Below are 25,038 nucleotides of genomic sequence, written 5' to 3'. Positions count from 1 at the left end.
TTCTTTGACGAAGAAGATAAGATAAGCATCCAGGATCCTCATCACGATGGTTTGATAATAACTTTATTTATTGCTAACCATTATGTACGCAGGATCCTAGTTGACGGTGGAAGCTCGGTCAACATCATCCAACATGACGTACTACAGAAAATGAACATCCCAAACTCAGAAATCATTCCAAGAACGTCGGTGTTAGTAGGTTTCAGTGGTGAAACCAAGAAAACATTGGGGGACATCAAACTCCCAATATACATCGAAGGGTTAAACTCTTACCAAAAGTTTTGTGTTATTGACAATCTTTCTTGCTGAAACGTTATTCTTGGAAGGCCTTGGATACATGGAATGAAGGCTGTAGCCTCTACTTACCATCAGTGCATCAAACTACCAACTCCTTGGGGAGTAGTAAGGATAGATGGTGACCAAGTGGAAGCCAAGAATTATTATTCTTCATCAATGAAGCCGACAGCTAAACAAACCATAGCATAGCAATTACAGCAACATCCTAGGGACGTGCTGGAAGCTCGGGAGCGAGACGTAAAAGAAGTATCTTTAGATCCTGAAGATCCAGACACGAAGGTGTTCCTAGGATCCTGTATCCCTGATGAGATCGAGGAGGATATGATATCCTTCCTAAAGCGACGAAAATTCACATTTGCCTTCAGACATTCAGACATGACAGGTATTTCTAAGAAGGTAATTACTCATAAGTTGGGCCTTGATCATTCTATTAAACCCGTCCATCAGAAGCGAAGGAAATTCGCTCCTGAGAGGAACGCGATCATACAAGAAGAAGTTGAAAAACTTCTTAAGGCCGGTATGATCAGAGAGGTTAAATATCCTCGATGGATGGCTAATGTGGTTGTTGTTTAAAAAAATAATGGAAAGTGAAGGGTGTGTGTCGATTTCACCGATTTAAACAAGGCATTCCCCAAGGATCCTTTCCCGTTACCACATATAGACTCCATGGTGGATGCAACAGCAGAGCATGAAATGCTTACCTTTTTGGATGCTTCCTCTGGATTTCAACAAATTCAGATGGAACCATCTGATCAAGAGGATACATCATTCATGACTCCTACCGGCATATATTGTTATATTTCTATGTCGTTCGGACTAAGAAATGCAGGGGCAACATACCAAAGATTGGACAACATGATGTTGAAGGATCAGTTAGGCAAAACCATGGAAGTCTACATAGATGACATGGTAGTGAAGTCGAATAGGGCTGAGGATCATCTTAGAGATCTTGAAGAAGCATTCAATCCTTGATCAGTACAATATGAAACTGAACCCGTCAAAATGCCATTTTGATGTTAAGGCTGGAAAGTTTCTAGGATACACGGTGACCAAAAGGGGAATAGAAGCGAGCCCCGAGCACATTGAAGCCATCATCAACTTGAAATCTCCTGCAAATGCCAAGGATGTCCAAAGGCTCACGGGAAGAATAGCCGCTCTCAACAGGTTCATCTCAAGATCCTCCGAGAAGTGCAAAGACTTCTATGACATTCTGAGAAAGAATAAGAAGTTCGAGTGGACGGAAAAGCAAGAGGCTGCACTCAAAGCCTTGAAGGATTACTTATCCTCAGCTCCAGCTCTGATGAAGCCTGTGGATGGAGAATCCTTATACCTGTACCTAGCTGTCTCAGGAAACGCTGTAAGTGCTGTCCTTGTGAAAGATCATGAAGGTGAACAATATCCCGTTTACTATGTAAGTAAAAGTCTTTAAAATGCAGAAGCCAGGTATTCTCATTTAGAAAAATTAATTCTTGCACTTATTATGGCTTCTACTAAATTGAGACATTACTTTGAAACACATACTATTATTTTGAGAACTAACTATCCTGTTAAGAATGTTCTTAGAAAGCCAGAATTATCAGGTCGAATGGCCAAGTGGGCTGTGAAGTTGAGTGCATATGATATTCAGTATGAGCCCAGAACAGTCATTAAGTCACAAGCGCTTGCAGACTTTGTGGCTGATTTCAGTAGTGACATGCAAGAGGAAGCTGATTTGGAAGTTCAACAACTGGAAGAAACCAAGGATCCTTGGATCCTCTTTACTGATGGAGCATCCAACGTAAGAGGAACAGGATTGGGTATCCTACTGAAATCTCCACAGGGGGACATAATACCACAGTCCATTGCGTGTGCATTCCAAGCCACCAATAATGAAGCAGAATACGAAGCTCTAATCGTAGGTTTGCAATTAGCTAAACACATGAGGATCAGGTATCTTCAAGTATATGTATATTCTTTATTGATGGCTAACCACTTTAATGGCTCATATGCTGTTAAAGGTGAAAAACTAATCAAATATCTAGATGTTGCGAAGGAACTATCAAAGTTCTTCGATTCTTTTAGTATTATACAGATACCAAGAGAAGAGAATGCTGGGGCAGATGCTTTAGCAAATTTAGCTTCATCATTGAAGATTCCAGAAGATACGAAGATCCCAATCATCCATGTACTCTCACCAGCAATAGGAGAACAAGAAGTTGGGGAGATAACAACTGACAAAGATATTGTGCCTTTGGATCCATTATCCTCAAGTAATCAAGGATCTTGGATCCTCCCGATCAAGAAGTTCATTCAAAATGGAGAGATTCCAGCCACAGAAAATCCTAAGTCCTTCAAACTTAAGGTATCACAATACATTTTATTGAATAATATTCTGTATTGGAAATCTCTTGCAGGTCCATACTTGAGATGTATCGAAGATCCTGAAATTCAAGAGGTGCTCAAAGACTTTCACGAAGGAGATTGTGGTAATCATACTGGAGGTAGAGCCCTATTCTCTAGGATTCTAAGAACAGGATACTTCTGGCCTACCATGAAGAGAGATGCCATGGAGTACTCAAAGAAGTGTGATTCATGTCAAAGACATGGCAATATTTTGCATCAGCCAACAGAGCCTATGTATCCTATATCCTCATCATGGCCTTTCATGAAGTGGGGCATGGATATCATGGGTAACTACCTAAAGCGCCAGGAGGAAAAGTATTCATGCTTGCAATGACTGATTACTTTTGAAAGTGGATAGAAGCAGAAGCTTTTGTTCAAGTCCGCGAAAATAAGGTGATATCCTTCATTAAAAGAAATATTATTACTAGATTTGGTATCCATTCAGAAATTATTTGTGACAATGGTTCCCAGTTTATCGGGAAAAGAACCACTAACTTTTGTGACAGTTGGGGCATTAAGATGATTACCTCCACACCAATTCATTCTCAAGCTAATGGTCAAGCAGAATCAAGTAACAAGATTATTATCAACAACTTGAAGAAGAAGCTAGGATCCAAGAAAGGCAAGTGGGCCGAAAAGCTACCATATGTTCTTTGGGCTGATAGAACAACACCAAAGAATGCAACAGGTCAAACACCCTTCTCATTGGTGTTTGGCTCAGAAGCTGTAATCCCTAAGAAGATGGTGGTGCCTACTGCCAGAACAAGCATCCGTGATCCTCAATCCAACAATGAAATCCTTCTCCAAGACCTGGATACTGTTGATGAGCTCAGAGACCTAGCTAAGATCATAATGGCATCATATCAACAAAGGGTAGCTGGGGCATACAACAAAAATATCAGGATTCGAAGATTTCAAGAAGGAGATCAAGTTTTAAGGAAAGCCATCCAAAAGACAACTAATCCAACAGATGGAAAGCTAGCGCCTAAGTGGGAAGGTCCCTACTTGATCGAGTCAGAAGCTGGAAAGGGGGCATATCACCTGCTGACTATGGAAGGCGACATGTTACCTAGAGCATGGAATGCAATTTATCTCAAGAAATACTTTTTCTAATCAGGATCAAGTATCCTCATAAGGATCAAGGATCCTGAAATTGGTAATATCTATCCGATCACTTATTCATTTCAGATTCTTATTAATTTAAGGATAATATATTTTTAACGTTTGTCTTTTTCCAAGTTTTAAATAACAATGTATATTTCAATAAGAGATTCAACGTCTAAGAGGTTGGCCACCTCTCCTTTACATTTAAGGTACTTTACTATTTCCTTGGCCTAGCCCACGATTGGATATGACCCCCGATGGTCATATCCCCTAAGGTTTAAAGGTTGTCACCTTTCTTATAAATTAGAGTTTCTACACTCTCGCCTGGAGCGCACGCTATCCAACGTATAGTCCTTGGCAGCGGGACTAGTGCACGTTTAGTGGCTGACAATTTCGTTGTCTTCAGCTATATGGAGGATCCTACGATTTATGGTAGACGTACCATACCACCGGTTTATAACGTTTTCACGTTATCTCACGTTTGGGCTAAATCCCGGTTTGGGCGAGTCCCCAGTTAACATCCGTATCTTTGAGCCAGTCCCCAGTTTGGGCTTGTCCCCAGTTTGGGCTTGTCCCCAGTTACACGGGCTTGTCCCCAGTTTGTTGGGTTTAATTCCAGTTAATATCATAATTTATTTGCATCAGGTATCCTAAATTCAATTACAAGGATCACAAAAGAATTAATACTTATGGGAAAAGGACATACAACCGGAAGGGAAATTCCCAAGGAAATTCCATTATGACAATTATATCCAGCTTGTCAAATCTCATCTGTTTTGCAGAAAGTTTGATTTCAAAGGCAAAATGACAACTGTGATCTTATCACAACCGCCATTTTGGGGGCAATTGTTAGTGCACGGAAATTTGACACTGTGGATATTTTATCCTGGCATATAATCTGGATCAATTATCCTTAGAATACGTTGCAGATCCTGTCATGATCAATGATCCTCAGTACCTATTACTTATTCACGATTTTCCTTTATTATCTTTATATTATTGGCAGGTATAACGGCTAGTTACCAAGATTAACCTATAATCTCGCAATCAAATCAACAAATCGCGTGGATAATTAAGGAAATAGTTATATTGAAGGCAATGGCGGATTTTTAGGGATTTTTAATTAATAGTCATAACTCCATTGATTTATTATCTTTTATATATAATGGAGATTGTGATCAGTTAAAAAACACATGTACGAACACACACACTAGAGCAGAAGCAAACATTCTCTCTACACACTAGCTTACTTTGTAATCTCGATCATATACTCCACAACACTTGTAACCACCTTTTATTACCAATATAATCGACGGTGATAGTTTTCACCGTCCGGGGGTTTTTTGTGCCGGAGACCACGATAATCATATACTTATCGACCAAAGGTTACCTTGTTGATCATTGACGAAAGTAATTCGACCAAAAATTATCTTGTTAATCCTTGACCGAAGTTATTTTACCAAAGATTACCTTGATAAGTTTTGACCGAAGTAAGACTATCGTATTCAAGGGTTTTTTCCCTCTGATCAAATCATTGTGTACATCAAGATTTCGATTACATATTCGTTATTATCAACATAGCACTATACCTCACTTTACAGATTTGGATACTTGATCCTTAGCTGATTTTTATCCAAAACAATACACACAAATTACTCTCTTGTTTTAAGAATTTAGCGTTCCTTTTCGCGTTTCGATACAAAAATTGTTCTGACATGATTTAATCCATATCATATTTATATTATTATTGACGACTCGATCATGCTACTTCTCCTTGTACATGTTGCCCGGACTTGATCTTTACACAACTTGATCGATTAAGAAAACACAGATGAAACAGAACTGAATCAACAAAACTTTATTGATAAACTGATAATACAACGTTATAACAATCTTGAATGATTTTAACTTCGTCGATTGACCCCTATTTATACACAACCATAACCAATCCTAATCTGGCATGTGTACTAGAAAGTTATAAACTTTTCATTTGACACTTCTGGACCCTATATTTACATAAACATTCTAAATACATACTAAACATAGTTTGACTAATTACAACACAACCCCTTAACTTTGACACCGATGAATTAACGAAATTATTTGCCAGCAGTACAAACTAAAAAGGCAATAGTATGCATACAAAATAAATTTAATTCTTAATAAGTGGTGGCATAAGGAAGATAAATAAATATACTCAATATCTAAAACATATTGTGAATTATTTTGAAGATACTTGTAGTAGTTGAATCACTTTCTCCAAATTAACCACATATGAACCAGAAGGAAAAGTGCATGCCTCCTCAGCCTTGTTCTTAAAATCAATGGCATTCTTTCTCATCTCTTTTCCCTTTTCACCATTCATCAACTCGATCACTAGCTTCGAAACTTCATTACTCTTAACATCGTTGTCGATCTCCATCGCAATCTTCCACTTATTGCAACTCCACCAGCAATTCGGTTGTTGATCAGCGAAAAAAGGCCAACAAAGCATTGGGACTCCGTAAGAAATACTTTCAATTGTCTAATTCCATCCACTATGCGTTAAAAACCCTCCTATTGACGGGTGACTTAGAACTTGTTCTTGTGGGCACCAACTAGCCAACATCCCTCTATTGCTTGTCTGCTCCAAAAACTCCTGTGGAAGCACAGCAGAATCACCAATCACAAGGTTGGGTCGTATTATCCATAAGAATGGATAATTGCTCTTAGCAAGTCCCCAACAAAATTCGACTAGTTGTTGAGGTGTCATTACTGTGATGCTACCAAAATTTACATATACAACTGAGAATGGCTCTTTGTCATCTAACCATTTTAAACATTTAGGCTCTTCTACCCAGAGATTTGATTTGATGGAATCTAGAGACTTATCAACAATTTTGCTCTGGAACAGATGCAAAGGACCTACACTATAGCACAACGGATACTTTATTGAGAGGGTGTCTAGACATTCACCATCTAGCTCATCAAAAGTGTTAAAAATAATGGCCGCTGCTCTTTTCGCCCCCTCTATTTCCCTTTTTGAAAATCCAACCATAAACTCATCCCCGGGATGGATGATTCTAACAAAAGGAGGAATATCTTTTAGACGTATACCAGGCATGGTTGGGATAAAATCTACAACTGTATTCAAATACCCATTTACTAAATAACTTGGATCTGCATACAGTAATTAAATCGGACTCAAGTTAGCACCAAATATGTTAATCTGTATGAAAATACAGCATTTGTAAGCCCCTGCAAATCTTAATAAATTAATACGCATGAATTTATGTAATGAAATTTAATGAGTATGAATGTTAAGTATCAAATTTTTCCCCTAGTTTTCTGTTATTTTTTTTTATTGTTATAGTAACTTAACGAACAAACAATTCTTTTACGGTGTGTTTTAGCTGTCTAAAACTTTGTTATATAAGAAAAAAAACTAAAATAACTTAGATCATGGGTAATGGGGTATTATCGGGGCGATTAAAGCGCCCCTACATGACCACTGCCTCTGGGCATTATAGCGGGCGAGAATGGGAATGGGCATTTCAACAATTAACAACGCAAATGTGTGTCATAAAGTTGCACACTGAAACTTCAAAATCTTCAATCAAATAGTAACTGAAATTAAAATACATTAAATAATAATTAACGAAATTTGAAACTCAATTATATATTAAATTTTACATATAGTTGATTTTTTTAAAATGTATGTATACATAACACTCTTTTCCATTTTTAAGATGTAATAAAGATTTAAAATATTATGTATTGATATCCTCTACCACTTGTATACGGATTCTAAGCTAGTAATTGATCATAAAATCCTTACCTTTGAGGGGCATTAAACCCTTTTGTATAAGATTGGAGTACTGATCGTAACATATGAGGGAACCAGTCCCAGCGGTCCAGAAGAGAATTGCTGGAATACCAAATTCCTCGGCCGCGGAGAGGGTGAAACCCATAAGGTAGTCGGCCACTATGTAAGTCACTGGGGAATAAAAAGCACTTGCTTTAGTAAGGACACTTTTGAATGGACCCAAACCATTTTCATTGACGGATTTGAGTAAAGATGGAATATCCTGGGTGGCATTGGGGTTTTCTGCGAGTGGAAGACCATCAGGAAAGGTTTCGAAGTGGAAGGAAGGGCGGTCATGTAGGGCGTCAAATCCCAGCGTTCTAAGAAGGCGTTGGTGGTTAAACTCGGTGTTGACAAAGGTGATAAAGAAGCCTTTGGAGTGTAGGACTTTAGCAAGTTTTAGCATTGGGTTAATGTGACCTTGTGCTGGGGCGGGTATGCACACCACATGTGGCTTGTTAACTTGTGTCGAATCCATATGGACCTTAAAATTTGAAACATGTAATACTGCTTTTATAAGCCACTACTAGTGAATGAAACCCATAAATCTAAAAAGAAAAGGTTAAGAAAACCATGTGGTTGAAGTTGAGTCAGAGTATTTGTGCTAAAATAGCTACTATTCTTTTGTGGCTAAAACCGTTGCAAATCTAACTACCGGGGCTATGATTTGTAGCATATAAAGTAGCTATGAGACTTCTAACTACATACCAAATCCGTAGCAAGATGGTTTTTGCTATAGATTAGCCATAGATTTATTAGTGTCGATAGTTTTAGTGTTATCAATATGATTTTGGTGTTATTGGAATAACTTGAAGATTTTATTAATATTGTTAGTTATTAACAAGTTAGGAGACATGATAATGAAGTCGTAAAGGCTCCTTTATATCTAGTTAATGTTTCATTTTTTTGTTGGGTCATGTATCAATGAATCGGGCTGGCTTTATTATTAACTACAATTGCAAATTCGGCTTTTGGAGTTTACATTGCAGTTCGGCAAATGTGTTTGAAAATATATTAATTATCAAATTGATATATAAGGATCCGATTATACGATCCAGATTTGGGTGACAGTTTTGATAACTGTCGAGCAACTAACAAAACGGAATAGGTCATCCTTTCCTTAGTCTAATCCGATTAGTGTACCCTCAAATAGTCTAACCTGATATAGCTCTACACGATTTCAAGCATTATCCAAGTTATGGTTCAAATAATCTTAATCACAATGTTCAACCACGGTTTTGTTTCATCTTCAATTTTGTAGTAGTAATTTTATGTCGAACCCATTGAACTCTCTAGCTCATGCATAACACAGATATGTATTAATGTTTCTATAAGCTACCAATGAAGGGTATCCTTTTTTAAAAATGAAAAATGGACATAAAAACTAATTGACCTATCAATTTATAAATTATATAAAGGGCTCTATAGTTAACCGGCCATTAATGAGTCGTTGAAAAAAAAACGCAATATGTTATGTGCTATTATTAAAGTTTTGCTGAATTTGATGTTGTCCATATTATTGATATATACTTTACCTCCAAAATTTTGTCCTGATCGAAGAAGCACATAAATAGATCGGTTGATTCCAAACATATCGACCCTTTTTTTTTAAATGGAACTACCCAATACCCGATATGTCAACTGTTCATACTGGTTTAGACGTATAAACGCCATCAAGGGCGATACCACCACTACAAGGAAACCCCTTAAGCCAGGTTTCAAACATGAGACCATAAGATCTCAAGCCTTAACCATACCCTCTACCCTCTGATAATTAGTTAAACATAGATATTAATCTTAAATACTCTTTTCTCTCTTTTCCTTGTTTACATGTGAAAAATTGGGGATCGATTAGCCTTCAGAAATGTTATGACAGAATTTGGTCCCTTCCCATATTAAATAGTAAATAACTAAGAGGTTTCTCGCGTGCAACGACAGAGGAAACATGTACATTACCTAGGGGTGAGCAAGAAACAATTTGAATCCGTGGGAACCGAGAAACGATAACGAACCAGTGTATCATAATCGACAAAGTGTGTTATCTTACGGATTCTGGTTCTCAGTTTTAACATTAAACGGTTCCGGTTCGGTTCAGGGTAAAACCCGAAGGCTCAGTGCGTGGAACTTAAGAACCGGACTATTCAAATACAGAATTTTTTATCCAGTTATGGCATATAAACAATTAGTGAGAACTGACTTTAGCGGTTTGGCACCGACCGGGTATAATATAATTGGGTCAGGTTTCAGTTTTATTTTTCAGTCATTTGTCGGTTTTATTTCTGATCCGGTTCTTGTCTGGTTCTAATGGTTCCGATCCAATGTACAACATTGTTACCTTATTACACAAAATGTGTCATACATTTTATACGTAAACATATATATGTGACAAAAACTACTTAGAATAATAATCTATTGTTAAAGATCAATCATGGAAATAAGGATGTTATCAATCGGTACTGCACCAGTAGTCGTAACAAAAAAAAAATGAGAAAGCGCAAACTAATTAAATACCATACAAATACAATGGTGGTATGATACAGGTTTGAAACTTGTAGTGAAAAACACCGAAAGTTTTTCCAACCAGAGCTTTTATAATCTTAACTCTCGGTCTTTTCTATTAATTATTATGGATCATAGTACTCTCCTTAGGAGGTCTCTTGTACAAAGACAGTAATAAGCACACAAAATAAAATGAAGTTTTATTAACTGGTGGCATGAGTAAGATAAATAAATACACATCCAAAACATATTGTGAATTATCTGAAAGATCCTTGTAACAGATCAATCACTTTGTCCAGATTAACCACAGAAGAACCCGAGGGAAAGTTGCATGCCGCCTCAGCCTTGTTTTTCAAATCAATCGCATTCTTTCTCATCTCTTTTCCCTTTTCTCCATTCATCAACTCAATCACTAGCTTCGACACTTCATCACTCTTAACGTTGTTGTCAACCTCCATGGCGATCCTCCACTTATTGCAACTCCACCAGCAATTCGGTTGTTGATCAGCGAAAAACGGCCAAGAAATCATTGGGACTCCATAAGAAATATTTTCGATTGTCGAATTCCATCCACTATGCGTTAAAAACCCTCCTATTGACGGGTGACTTAGGACTTCTTGTTGTGGGCACCAACTAGCCAACATCCCTCTATTGCTCGTCTGTTCCAAAAACTCTGATGGCAGAATAGCAGAATCACCAATCACTAGGTCGGGTCGTATTATCCACAAGAATGAATAATTGCTCTTAGCAAGTCCCCAACAAAACTCGACTAGTTGTTGAGGTGTCATCACAGTGACGCTACCATAATTTACATAGATGACTGATAATTGCTCTTTGTTATCTAACCATTTTAAACATTTAGGCTCTTCTATCCATAGATTTGATTTGATGGAATCTAGAGACTTATCAGCAATTTTGTTCTGGAGTAGATGCAAAGGCCCTATACCATAGCACAGCGGGTACTTTAAAGAGAGTGCATCCAGACATTCACCTTCTAGCTCATCAAAAGTGTTAAAAATCATGGCCGTTGCTGTTTTCGCTCTCTCTAGTTCCTTATCCGACAATCCAACCATAAACTCATCCACAGGATAGATGAGTCTAATAAAAGGAGGAATATCTTTTAGACGTATACCACGCATTGTAGGAATAAAATCTACAACTGTATCCAAATACCCATTTACCAAATGACCCGAATCTGCGTACACGAATAAAATTGGACACAAGTTGGAACAAAATATGTTCATTTGTATGAACTTAATGAATTTTAATGAGTATAAATGTGTGCTATTTTTGAAATATGGATGATATTTCAAAGCATATATTTTTCAAAACCACCCAAAATTCACCAAATAAGAAAGAGTAAATTGCGGATTTCGTCCCTGTTGTTTGTTCAAATATGTGGTTTTAGTCTAATAGTTTCAAATCTGTGATTTTCGTCCCGGTGATTTCATTTCACTTGCAATTAAACCCGACCCCACTAACCCCGTTAAGTCTTATCGTTAAACCATTAGCATGCCCCTCTGTCAATACCCTTTTAAAAATGTTTTTGTGGTGCTGTGCAACGAAAACAAAAGTGTGAAAGGGTAAAAGTATGAAGTTTAATATGAATTTTTTATAAGTTAGAATGGTATGAGTATTTTGTTAGGCCCCTCAAAAGGGGCACGCACTTGGCAATGCCTTTGTCGCTTGTTGGATGTTGTGCAATTGTGCAAGACCGTCTCTAAGAATTGTTAAAATATTTTGGACTTTAAGTAAAATGAGTATTTTGTTGGGTTAAAAGAATTGGATTTTTAAATTTGCTTACTTGATTATAATTTGGGTTATGTAGAAAACTTTTGTATAAAAATAGCCTTAAACATGTCTCAAATGACACTAGAACCCACAACATTTTGGGTGTGAATCATACCTTTTTGTCACTGGACCAAACTAGTTGTTATGTAATCTTGTTTAAACAATAAATATACATATTGTTTTTCAAAAAATACATATAAATTTTTCTAAAACTATTTCAGACCTAGCTGGGGACCTTCGACCCCCCCCCCCCCACCCCCCAAAAAAAAATTAGGGTAGGCCCTGCAATTGTGTATGGGAAGTTGAATGGCGATGGTCATTCTAACGTTTGGGTTGCTATGACCCTTGAAATATGGCTAGAGTTCGACAATAAACCTTTATTAACTTATAAATGATGTAACGATGTTTCCATTAACGAAGTATCTATGAACGGAAAGTGAGATGTGTGTGCCCTCAGGTACATATGTGTTATTATATTGATTCATAACAACTAGTATGTTTGTGTATGGTATGTTGAAGCTAAAACTCACTCAGCAACGCCGCTGACTTTTAGTATGATCGAACATCAAATAGAAGGTTAACATGATAGAATAAGGATTAGGGTGGCGCCAAGGAGGGTTATCCGTCTGAAATTAGCATCTAACAATGTTGAAGTTTTTGTTCTGTCTAGCTAGTTAGTTTTCAAATTACTTATTTCTTATTTTATACGGATATAATACATTAGGGTATGAAGATTATATGATCCCGCTGCTCTACTTCTGAAATGATTCTTCACGTTCAGAAATTATGTTTCATATGTAAATCCAACCTCTAAGATACCCCTTAGTTTTGGGATGTTTCAAGGAGATAAGTCAACCACTAGTATACCCTTTGTGTGTACATGTGATTTCATGAGCTACTTAATTTGTATTTATTTTTACAATGATATTTTTATAATTAAAATAAAAAAGTTTGAAAGTGGTATTATTGAGTTCTCACAAATTCACAATAAGGAGGAGCTTTGCATCAGAAAACAAACGACATGTGGCATGTGGCATGTGGACAAGGGCATTAGGGACCACAATAATTATGCAGAAATGTAATTAATTACGCCCATACATAACTACACAAACATGATTTATATTTATATAAATAGTTATGTAGCTTATTTTCATATCAACGTATAATCATGCATGTTACATGTACAACAGATCGATTTTTAATGACATTGATTATAATAAAAAAAAGTATAACAAAAGTATACTCAAATTAAAAAGAATAAAATTTTCAAATTTACAGAGCAACATATTTTAAAATTTTAAAAATAATGTTTTATAAAAAAGTTATCAACCTTTGTTAAAAGATCGGAGAACCTCAAGTTTTTTTCACAATTGAAAATTAGTGACGTGCAGGGGCGGCCCCATAGTCAAGCCATGGGGGTCGACTGCAACACATGAACTTTTTTTGTTGTGTTATGTATACGATAAATTTCTGATACACATTTGAAATTTGAACACTAACCCTCATGAAATACCATGAAAAATAAGAAGGAAAGAAACGAAGTAAGATGAAAATTTTTCGGCCATACTTGAACAGACCGGAAAATTCCAACCCATGAAAAAACAATTCGGATTTCGGTCCACTGTCGCTATCTGCTGACATGACCGCCTTTCATTATCTCATCCATTGATTTCATGATAAAGGGGTCCAAAATCATTTGTACATTTTATAGTTTAAACGCACTTTAAATTTAAAGCTTGATCTATATAAATTTAAACTACATATGCACAAAATTTTCACTTTCTATTATCTTTAAAAGATACTTAGAAACCTTTTTTTTCTACATCTTTGGAAAGTTAATAGTTGTTTAATGAGAAATACATACCTTAATCAGTTGTACAATAAATTGCTAAATCTTTACCTTTGAGAGGCATCAAACCCTTTTGCATAAGATTGGGGTACTGATCATAACATATGAGGGAACCAGCCCCAGCGGTCCAAAAGAGGATTTCCGGGATTCCTAATTCTTCAGCAGGGAGGGTGAAACATAGCAAAGTCGGCCACAATGCAAGTCACCGGTGAATATAATGCACTCACTTTAGAGAGGATATCTTTAATTGGGTCCAAACCATGCTCATGGAGGGATGTGAGTAGAGATTGAGTATCTTGGGTAGCATCGGGGTTTTTCGCTGGTGGAAGACCATCAGAGAATGTTTCGAAGTGGAAGGAAGGGCGGTCGTGTAGGGCGTTAGAGCCTAGTGATTTGAGAAGGAGTTGGTGGTTAAACTCGGTGTTGACAAAGGTGATAAAGAAGCCTTTTGAGTGTAGGATTTTAGCAAGATTTAGCATTGGGTTAATGTGACCTTGTGCTAGGAGTGGTATGCACACCACATGTGGCTTGTTTTTATGTGTCGAATCCATTTGGATCTATCTTTCACACACAAAATAAAATGAGGACATCAAATTTTGAAACATGCAGTGCTGCTTTTATATGCCACCAGTGAATGAAACCAATAATTCTGAAAATAGAAATATTAAGAAAACAAAAGAAATCATGTGGTTGAAGTTGATTCAAAGAATTCTAGCTAGTTCATATATTAATTATTTTGAAGTTTGTGTTTCTGGTTTGTCACGTTTATTGCGTTTGTGGGTTTGGGTCTAGTTGTCACTTGTCAATTCATATTAAATTTATTAGGTTTGATTTAAGTTATGTAGGGTAAACCAGGGTCTACGTGAGTTCCCTTTTTAAGCTTATATCACAAGCGGTCCTTAAGTAAATAATATGTTTCTGCTGCTAAGTTTCTATCAATCGTAACGCCAGTTAACCACGTGAAATTACGTGGGGCGTTATACATATATTGTCATTTATATATACCGCGCTTGTTGATATTACCAAAATGGGTATTTGCGATCCTAATTTAGGGTGATAACCGGCCGTAAATGTAGTTCTTTTCTATATGGTCTGATTGTTGGAGCTAATTTCAGACTCCAAGTCACAAGTCGGTGAACTTGAAGAACCAATGTTGACAAGATGGTCATAGTTGGTTATATTTCCTAATTATAATATATTTCCTAATTGTATTGTAATTATAATAGGTAATGTCTTGGCTAGCAAGTTAGGTTAGTTCTATATAAACCGATGTATGGTTTGACATTATAGATTGTGTGGTGTGAGATGCAACCGAGTTAGTGTTCATCTAGATACACACGAGATGTAACCGAGTTAGGGTTCATCTAGAGTGAAGTTGGTGTAACCGAGTTAGGGTTTGAGGGTTTGTAATCAGTTTTTTGAGTGAGATTTTCTTATCAATATAAACGAGAGTTATTCGTTTAATTCGTGTATTGATTATCGATACGGGACTTGAATTGGTATCAGAGCCAAGTTTAAGAAATCGATAATTAGTCGGCGAGCGGTGGCTTGAGGAGAAGCCATCATTGGCGCGTATCGGAATCGAGTTGGGTTTTCGAATCCTAGTTTCTTTTCACAAGCAAGTCGAAACTGTGGTGGTGGTTTGTTGTTGTCCGGCGGCAACAATTGAATATCACGTTCTTTTGTAATAAGGAGATTCCTTGTTTTGCAATTTATTAACCAAGGAGGTGTTAACTGTTAAATAAATTAATTCGATTGTGAAGTAAGCTGCTCCAAACTTCAAAGGCATCGTTGGGAAATAAAGGGATTTCTAAGAAAAGGAAATAAATCAAGAGGTTGGTTTATTTTTTATGCTGAATTTTAAAGAAAAGATATTGGTACAGTTTCTTTTCATTGGTTTAACAAGTTTGGTTTAATCAAAACTTTAAAAATCCCGTTGGACAAGCGGGTTTAATTCGGAGTTTGTTTTATACAGGTAGAACGAGTTATGTTTGACCAAGGATTTGAAAGATGTGCTCGTGTTTTTATTTGGGAACAAAAGAAGATCAAGGAAAATTGTTGTTCACTCGATTAGATGACCTGGATTGCAGCCAAAGGAGTGGTTATGCGTGTTCATACTACCGAGGGAATGGTCGGGGACAGGGTCACAGAGGTAGTCGAGTTCGGGGGAGCCGAGAACACATCTATGGATCAAGAAAAGTTTCGGGGAGATCAAGGCCAATATGGTTGTGAAAACCGAGAAGGTCAAGTTCATGAGTCAAATCAAACAGAGCAAAAGAGACATGCTCAAAGTTGAAGATTCACTTATTTAGAGTCGGAAATTAGGGGGTGATTGTTGGAAGTAATTTCAGACTCCAAGTCACAAGTCGGTGAACTTGAAGGACTAATGTTGACAAGCTGGTCATAGTTGGTTATATTTCCTAATTATAATATGTTTCCTAATTGTATTGTAATTATACTAGGTAATGTCTTGGCTAGCAAGTTAGGTTAGTTCTATATAAACCGATGTATGGTTTGACATTATAGATTGTGTGGTGTTAGATGCAACCGAGTTAGGGTTCATCTAGATACACATGAGATGTAACCGAGTTAGGGTTCATCTAGAGTGAAGTTGGTGTAACCGAGTTAGGGTTCATCAAGAGTCAAACCGAGTTAGGGTTTGAGGGTTTGTAATCAGTTTTTTGAGTGAGATTTTATGATTAATATAAACGAGAGTTATTCGTTTAATTCGTGTGTTGATTATCGATACGGGACTTGGCTGACATGGCCCAACCGGCCCAGCATGTTACACCACAAAGACCCACGCGTGAAATACGAAGACCCAGTCGTTTACTAGATTAGATGTTAAGTTTGTCAGTTTAGTTTTTTCAATTGCAGTTGCATTATTTTAGGATCACATGTAGTTAATGGAGCATGATAGTTTAGTAGTTGCATGCATGTCTCCAACAAAGAAGGAATATGGAATCATGTGTTCATAGGTATGCATATTTAATTTCCTTGTACTTTCATTTGATTGAGAATTATTCAAAAAATTTGTCCCAATTGTCTCTCTCAATTTAGTGCATTATCTTCTTAATCTTGGAGTGTTTGCCTACTAAAAAAGGCTTCCAACATTTTGGTTCTTTCATTCACGTCCTCACCTCCTTCAACATGCCCCCACGCCGTGAACCGCCGGGGAACGACGACCTTCCTCCGGCTATCTCCGACCAACTGAACCAACTTATCCAAATCACCCAAGCCGCAGCAGAAACCCAAACCGACATCTGTACACAAATCGCCGCCCTTGTTCAAGCAACTGCAAACTTAAACACCAAATTAGATACTCAAACCGAAACCACGGGCCACCTGGTCAATCTCGTTATGCAGCTAACCGACAACCTCGATCCGACTCGCCAAAATGTACCACCCGATAACCCAGCTCGTAACCACCGGAACGTCAAGAACAAAACCCACGCCACCCCAAAATCACCCTACTAGCCTTTGATGGATCGAACCCCTTGAGATGGATCTTCCAAGCGGAACATTTTTTCTCGTATTACAACATTCCACCACCGGAACGAGTTTACCTCTCAGCATTTCATGTCACCGGTGACGCCTCAACAACCTACTGGGGTCTTGGACGGACTTCAAACTAGAACTTGAAATCCGTTTTGGGCCACCCTCTTATGAGAACCACGAAGGCGCACTATTTATGTTGGAAGTAATTTCGGACTCAAGTCACAAGTTGTTGAGCTTGAAGGACAAATATTGACAAGTAGGTCATAGTTGGTATATTTCCTAATTATAATATGTTCCATAATTGTATTGTAATTATAATATTTGATGTCTTGGGTAGCAAGTTAGGTTAGTCTATATAAGTAAGTTGGTGTAACCGAGTTAGGGTTCATCAAGAGTCAAACCGAGTTAGGGTTTGAGAGAGTTGTAATCAGTTTTTAGAGTTATATTTTCTGATTAATATAAACGAGAGTTATTCGTTTAATTCGTGTGTTGATTATCGATACGGGACTTGAATTTAAACTTCAACAAACAAGCTCGGTACCCGAATACCAAGCCGCCTTTGAACGGATTAGCAACACAGTCACGGGTTTCTCCTCGCAAAAATTAAAAAACTGTTACATTTTCGGGCTTAAACCAGAGATCCAAGCCGAGCTCACAACTTTAAAACCTAACTCAATCCACGATGCCTGCGGATTAGCACGTGCAGTTGAAAATAAAATCTACCACTTCCAAAAACCCAAACCATATACTCCTAATAAGTCGTACCCATCCCACTTTTCCAACAATATTCCAACCACCACCCCTACATCCGTGCCATCCTCTTCCAACACTAAACCCACAACCACCACCATAACACCTCTATTACCAGCCCCTCCCAAGCCATTGCCAATAACCAAACTCTCGCTGGAAGCCATCCAATTACGCCGAAAGGAAGGCTTATGTTTCAGGTGCCCGGAAAAATAATTCCTGGGTCACAAGTGCTCACCGCCCCAATTTTTACTAATCGTCGACAACGACGACCACACAAACATGGATGATCACACCGACCCCACCAACCAAGACGATCAAACCGACGGTCCCAAATTCATGTCGGTATCCGATGCCGCTTTTTTTGGTGTAAGCTCGTTCCAAACCCTACGCATTACCGGTTATATCGAAGGGCTACCCGTCACAGTTCTAATTGATTGTGGCAGCACGCACAACATCATTCAACCAAGAATAGCCTCGACCCTTGCCTTACCGGTCCAACCAAAACAACCATTCGCCGTCATGGTCGGTAACGGACAATTCATCCACTGCCAAGGTTATTGCCCGGGTGTTGATATACACCTCCAAAAATCCAGCTTCAATATTCCATTCTTCATCTTCCCAGTTCAAGGTGCGGATATTGTACTTGGTATCTCATGGCTAAGTACGTTGGGATGCATCACCGCTGATTTCTCAATCCCCAAAATAGCTTTAACCACCTCGGTGAAAACATCACACTTTGTGGAGAACCACTGGTCAAACCCGTTTCACCATCCTCCTTATCCACCCTCCTTAAACACGACTCAATTCCCTACATGCCTTTACCATGCAACCGGCAACTACAAATGCACCACCCTCCATCCCTAATGACCCACATATCACCGCGCTGCTCGATATGTTTCAATCCATATTTCAAGAACCTCACTCCCTGCCACCATCGAGACCCCATGATCATCACATACTCTTACCAACGATAACCAACCAATCAGCGTTAGACCATATCGGTACCCACATTTCCAAAAACAAATCATGACCCAACTGATCTCTGAAATGCTCAGTAATGGCATTATCCGCCCTAGCCAAAGCTCTTTCTTATCACCGATCCTTTTGGTCAAAAAGAAGGACGGTACATGGCATTTTTGCGTAGACTATCGCGCCTTAAACGCGGTTACAGCCCGTGACCGATTCCCGATTCCCACCATCGATGAACTCCATGACGAATTCCATGGTGCAACTATCTTATCTAAGATAGACTTACGATCGGGTTACCACCAAATCCGTGTCGCACCCGAAGACATTCACAAAACCGCTTTCCGTACCATAGATGGCCATTATGAATTCCCTGTTATGCCATTCAGTTTATCAAACGCACCGTCCACCTTTCAATCTGCCATGAACGACCTTTTCCACCCCGTACTTCGTCAATTTGTCCTAGTATATTTTGATGATATCCTCATCTATATTCATACCCGTGACCAACACTATGTACACCTTCACTATGTCTTCCAACAACTCCATAACCACACATTTTATGCCAAAGCCTCCAAATGCACCTTCCGAAATCTCGTTTCTAGGCCACTGTATCTCATCCCACGACGTTGCTCCGGAACCGGAAAAAATATCGGCTATACAACAGTGGCCGGCACTGAATTCCTTCACCACCCTCCGTGCCTTTCTTGGACTCACCGGCTATTACCGTCGTTTTGAAAAAGATTATGCACAAATCGCCACACCACTAACCAATTTGTTGTAAGGCAAAGAATTTACTTGGAACCAAAATGCAACAGAAGCATTCATCAAACTCAAACAACACAAGCAACACCTCATCACTCTTGCCCTACCTAATTTTTCGAAGCCTTTTGATGTTACTACTGATGCATCGGACCTTGAATTTGGAGCAGTTTTATCCCAACACAACTAACCCATTGCCTTCTTCAGTAAGAAACTGTGTGATACAATGAAATACCAATCCCCATGCACACAAGAATTCAACGCCATTACCGAAGCAGTCAAAAAATGGCGTCAATATTTACTCGACTGCCCCTTTCGAATCTACACCGATCATCACAGCTTTAAACACATTCTAACCCTAAAAATCCACCCCGGAACAACAAAAATGGATCACAAAGCTCATGGGTTTTGACTTCGAGATACACTTTAAACCGGGAAAAGATAATAATGTGGCCAATGCGTTGAGCCGAATCGACATTCCATCATTACTCGCCATTTCTTACCCCACCGCCAATTGGTTAGCTGAACTTCGTTCTTACTTCCTATCCAATTCCAATGGCAAAACCTTTGTCGAAATGATTAAGGGCGACCCATCCAGTTTTCCAAACCATGCTTATCGTGATGGGTTAATATACATCAATGGAAAAATTCTAGTTCCACCTATCACCGACCTAATGCAGCGGTTAATGGAAGAATTTCACTCGTCCTTCATGGGTGGTCATTCCGGCATCTACGCAACAACTAAACGCCTTTCGGCGGTCGTTACTTGGCTAGGTCTTAAACGTGATGTCACCCGTTTTATTAAATCTTGCCATGTTTGCCAATGTATCAAAACCCCGAACTACAAACCCTACGGGTTATTGCAGCCACTTCCAACCCCGGAATACCCATGGGTAGACATCTCAATGGATTTTGTTACAGGATTACCCACATCGAAGGGCAAGACCACTATTTGGGTCGTGGTAGATCGTCTCTCTAAGTTCGGCCACTTCATACCGTTACCTACTTCATATACGGCCGTATCATTGGCATCAATATTTATGAGAGAAATTTATCGCCTCCATGGTTTACCCAAGACCATCGTATCCGATCGTGATCCATTGTTTGTAAGCCAATTTTGGAAAGAACTTTTCAAGCAAATGGGGACGAAATTACTTCATTCGAGTGCCTACCATCCTCAAACGGATGGCCAGACAGAAGTGGTTAACCGATGCCTTGAAATGTATCTTCGGGCATTCGTGTTGGATGCTCTCAAAACATGGGAACGCTTCCTGTATCTTGCCGAGTTTTCCTACAATACTCATTATCATTCGGCGATCAACATGACTCCTTTTAAAGCGCTTTATAGTCATGAGGTTACGGCCATTCATGATTATATACCAGGGTCTAGCAACACCAGATCAATCAAAACAGCCTTGCTTCAGCACCGACAGATTCTGAGCTCTCTTAAATCATCAATTGAGGCTGCCAAATCGCGCATGGTTAAACAAGCAAACAAGAGTCGATCGGATAAAGAATTTGCAGTTGGAGACTTGGTCTATTTACGCCTACACAAGTATCGACAAGCTTCATTACAACACAGGTCAAACCAGAAACTTTCTAGAAGGTTTTACGGGCCATTTAAGATCATTGAACGTGTGGGAAAAGTTGCATACAAGCCAGAGCTACCTGCCGATGTGCGAATACATCCGGTATTCCACGTTTCCTTATTAAAACAAAGTTTCGGGCCACCTCAAACGCAGTCGGGGGATATCAACGAAGCTTATGCAGATGTTGATATCGCCGAATTACCCGAATACGTCATGGATCAAAATCTAAATCAGAACCAACAACCTCAACTATTGGTTAAGTGGATGCACAAACCAACATCAGAAGCAACGTGGGAAGACACATCCGCGTTCACAACCCGCTTTCCGGAATTCGGAGACATTGAGGGCAATGAATCATCTCGAGAGGGAGGGGATGATATGGCCCAACCGGCCCAGCAGGTTACACCACAAAGACCCACGCGTGTAATACGAAGACCAGTCGTTCACTAGATTAGATGTCAAGTTTGCCAGTTTAGCCTTTTTCAATTGCAGTTGCATTATTTTAGGATCACATGTAGTTAATGGAGCATGATAGTTTAGTAGTTGCATGCATGTCTCCAACAAAGAAGGAATATGGACATCATGTGTTCATAGCCATGCATACTTAATTTTCTTGTACTTTCATTTGAGAATTATTCAGAAAATTTGTCCCAATTGTCTCTCTCAATTTACGGCATTCTCTTCTTAATCTTGGAGTTTTTGCCTACTAAAAAAGGCTTCCAACATGGTCACTTATATATCTGTTTATCGTCTTTTCTCACGAAATACACTCTTGTTCTATGATTTAGGATTTCTCCCTTGTATGGATCATACCATCACAATGATTGAATCCTAGTGGTGAAACAAAAAATGGATGTGTTTTGAAAAATTAACCAGTACCATTTAGCACACAAAATAAAATTGATCTTTAAGAACTGGTGGCATAAGTAAGATAAAACATATTCATCTAAAATAACTTATAAATTATTTTGGAGATGTTTGCAGTAGTTGAATCATTTTCTCCAAATTAACCACAGAAGAACCAGAGGGAAAGGTGCATGCCTCCTCAGCCTTGTTCTTCAAATCGATGGCATTCTTTCTCATCTTTTTTCCCTTTTCTCCATTCATCAACTCGATCACTAGCTTCGAAACTTCATCACTCTTAACATCGTTGTCGATCTCCATCGCAATCTTCCACTTATTGCAACTCCACCAGCAATTCGGTTGTTGATCAGCGAAAAAAGGCCAACAAATCATTGGGACTCCATAAGAAATACTTTCGATTGTTGAATTCCATCCACTATGCGTTAAAAACCCTCCTATTGATGGGTGACTTATAACTTGTTCTTGTGGGCACCAACTAGCCAACATCCCTCTATTGCTCGTCTGTTCCAAAAACTCCGGCGGAAGCACAGAAGAATCACCAATCACAAGGTCAGGTCTTATTATCCACAAGAATGGACAGTTGCTTTTAGCAAGCCCCCAACAAAATTCGACTAGTTGTTGAGGTGTCATTACAGTGATGCTACCAAAATTTACATAAATGACTGATAACGGCTCTTTGTCATCTAACCATTTTAAACATTTAGGCTCCTCAACCCAAAGATTTGATTTGATGGAATCTAGTGACTTATCAGCAATTTTGCTCTGGAGGAGATGCAAGGGTCCTATACCATAGCACAATGGGAAGGTTGAAGTAGCACGTCTAGAATTTCGCCTTCTAGCTCATCGAAAGTGTTAAAAATAATGGCTGATGCTTTAATCGCTCTCTTTATTGCCCAATCCGAAAATCCAACCATAAACTCGTCACCAGGATGGACCATTCTAACAAAAGGTGGAATATCTTTTAGACGTATACCGGGCATGGTAGGAATAAAATCTACAACTTTATCCAAATACCCATTTACTAAATAACTCTGATCTGCATAAACAAAGAAATTTGTTTTCAAGTTAGCCCCATAATTAGTTATGGCCTTGTTTCCAGCCTTCGTAAGCTCCGTGAAGGACATTGGTGAAATTGTTTTCTGTTTTTTTTAAGTTGCTCAACATCTTTTTTCACATTAAATTCTCTAGTTATAAATTTGAACAAAAGCTTAAAGAAAAAAAATTAAACAACTTGAAACTGGTATATACTAGTTCAGCTCACATTCTTATTCTTTTCTTACGTGTTCGCATATTTTTTTATCCCACAATTTTTAAAAACCATTCAAATATATCATTTCTTGATGAAATGACGGATCACACCAAAAATGTGTCACAACTGCCATTTCAAATGACGGAACACAAGCTAGTTGTCCAACTCACCTGACAGAAACTGACACGCCCTAGATATAATTATAGATCTGCCGTTTCAAATGACGGCTCACCTAGAAACCATTATCACTCTTTCTCTCCCCGATAAATCATTTCCACTCCCTAAAATATCCTATTATGAAGAAAAAAAATCGGGAAAATATAATAGAGTTTTATGAGAAATAAAGTGGAAAACAATTTACCTTTAAGAGGCATCAATCCCTTTTGTATAAGATTGGGGTACTGCTCATAACATATGAGGGAACCAGCCCCCGCAGTCCAAAAAAGAATTGCGGGAATACCTAATTCCTCGGCCGCAGAAATGGTGAAAATTGTAAGGTAGTCGGTCAATATGCATGTCACTGGGGAATAAAGAGCACTCACTTTGGTGAGGACACTTTTAAATGGACCCAAACCACTTTCATTGAGGGATTTTAGTGTGGTGGCAGTATGTTGGCTGGCATCAGGATTTTCGGGTGGGGGAAGACCGTCAGGGATAGATTCAAAGTGGTAGGAAGGGAAGCCGTTTAGAGCGTCAGAGCCTAGAGATTTAAGAAGGCGTTGGTGGTTGAACTCAGTGTTGACAAAGGTGATAATGAAGCCTTTGGAATGGAGGATTTTAGCGAGTTTTGTCATTGGGTTAATGTGACCTTGTGCCGGGGCTGGTATGCACACCACATGTGGCTTGTTTTCTTGTGTTGAATCCATGGAACCAGGAACTCACACACACACACAGAAAACCAAGGACACTAAATTTCAAAACACTGTATGAGTGAAGAGTGTAGCGTTCCAAAATATATAGTGAAGAGATAAGTAATTAATTAAAAGATCACTCAATTATTAAAAAGTCGCCTATAACTCAAATTATGAGATATGTGAAAGTTTGAACGACTAAGTTTTTGTCCATTTGTTGACAAATTCAACATCAATACTTTTGGAATTGTCCCGCCTGTGGAAAACCATTATAACTTTTAAAGAGAGCAAATTTATTACATGTTATTCACTTATCTTTGGTAACATCCTAATACTATTCATTTCAATTAGGCTTTAAATTATTGTACTCTATGTTTTATTCATTAGCCTTTGTGTTGATAGTTCATATGCTTCCACGCAATCAGAGGCTTTCATATTTTTTTTTTTTGGTTTCCTTATGTTCAATCTCTCTCTTTTCTTTTGTTCATTGGCCATTGTGTTAATACTTTATATGCTTCCACACGTTCCACGTATCATCTGACATATCAGAGGCTTTCATATGTTTTTTGGTTTCCTTATTTCAACCTTTGTCTCTCTTTTCAACCCTATCCCCCCTCCTCGTCTCGAAAGCAGTGACGGATTCATTAACACTTGAGGGGGAGGGGGTGTTAAAGACCCCCACTGAGTTAAAGGCCATTAAAGGCCATTAGGGTAAAAAGATAAGATATTAGTATCATAAACTA

General features: G+C 38.5%; 3 pseudogenes across 3 annotated transcripts; all 3 read right to left on the bottom strand.

Annotated features, from left to right (window-relative positions):
- Positions 1–5,917: 5,917 nt before the first annotated feature.
- On the bottom strand, positions 5,918–9,107 carry LOC143552662 (7-deoxyloganetin glucosyltransferase-like; annotated as a pseudogene). The gene is made up of 2 exons (XR_013138692.1): positions 7,601–9,107; positions 5,918–6,942 (listed from the first exon to the last, which is right to left on the bottom strand). The product of XR_013138692.1 is annotated as a 7-deoxyloganetin glucosyltransferase-like (transcript).
- Positions 9,108–10,212: 1,105 nt separating this feature from the next.
- LOC143552663 (7-deoxyloganetin glucosyltransferase-like) lies at positions 10,213–14,702 on the bottom strand (annotated as a pseudogene). The gene is made up of 2 exons (XR_013138693.1): positions 13,818–14,702; positions 10,213–11,321 (listed from the first exon to the last, which is right to left on the bottom strand). The product of XR_013138693.1 is annotated as a 7-deoxyloganetin glucosyltransferase-like (transcript).
- A 7,442-nt stretch (positions 14,703–22,144) lies between these two features.
- LOC143552661 (7-deoxyloganetin glucosyltransferase-like) lies at positions 22,145–24,351 on the bottom strand (annotated as a pseudogene). The gene is made up of 2 exons (XR_013138691.1): positions 23,806–24,351; positions 22,145–23,231 (listed from the first exon to the last, which is right to left on the bottom strand). The product of XR_013138691.1 is annotated as a 7-deoxyloganetin glucosyltransferase-like (transcript).
- Between the last annotated feature and the right edge of the window lie 687 nt (positions 24,352–25,038).

The sequence above is a fragment of the Bidens hawaiensis genome, unplaced genomic scaffold (genome assembly GCF_021521415.1).
Source record: "Bidens hawaiensis isolate Kalapana, Puna unplaced genomic scaffold, B.hawaiensis_p1.1 tig00016968_1, whole genome shotgun sequence".
Classification (NCBI taxonomy): Eukaryota; Viridiplantae; Streptophyta; class Magnoliopsida; order Asterales; family Asteraceae; genus Bidens; species Bidens hawaiensis.
This window is presented reverse-complemented; position numbering and strand designations above follow the sequence as displayed.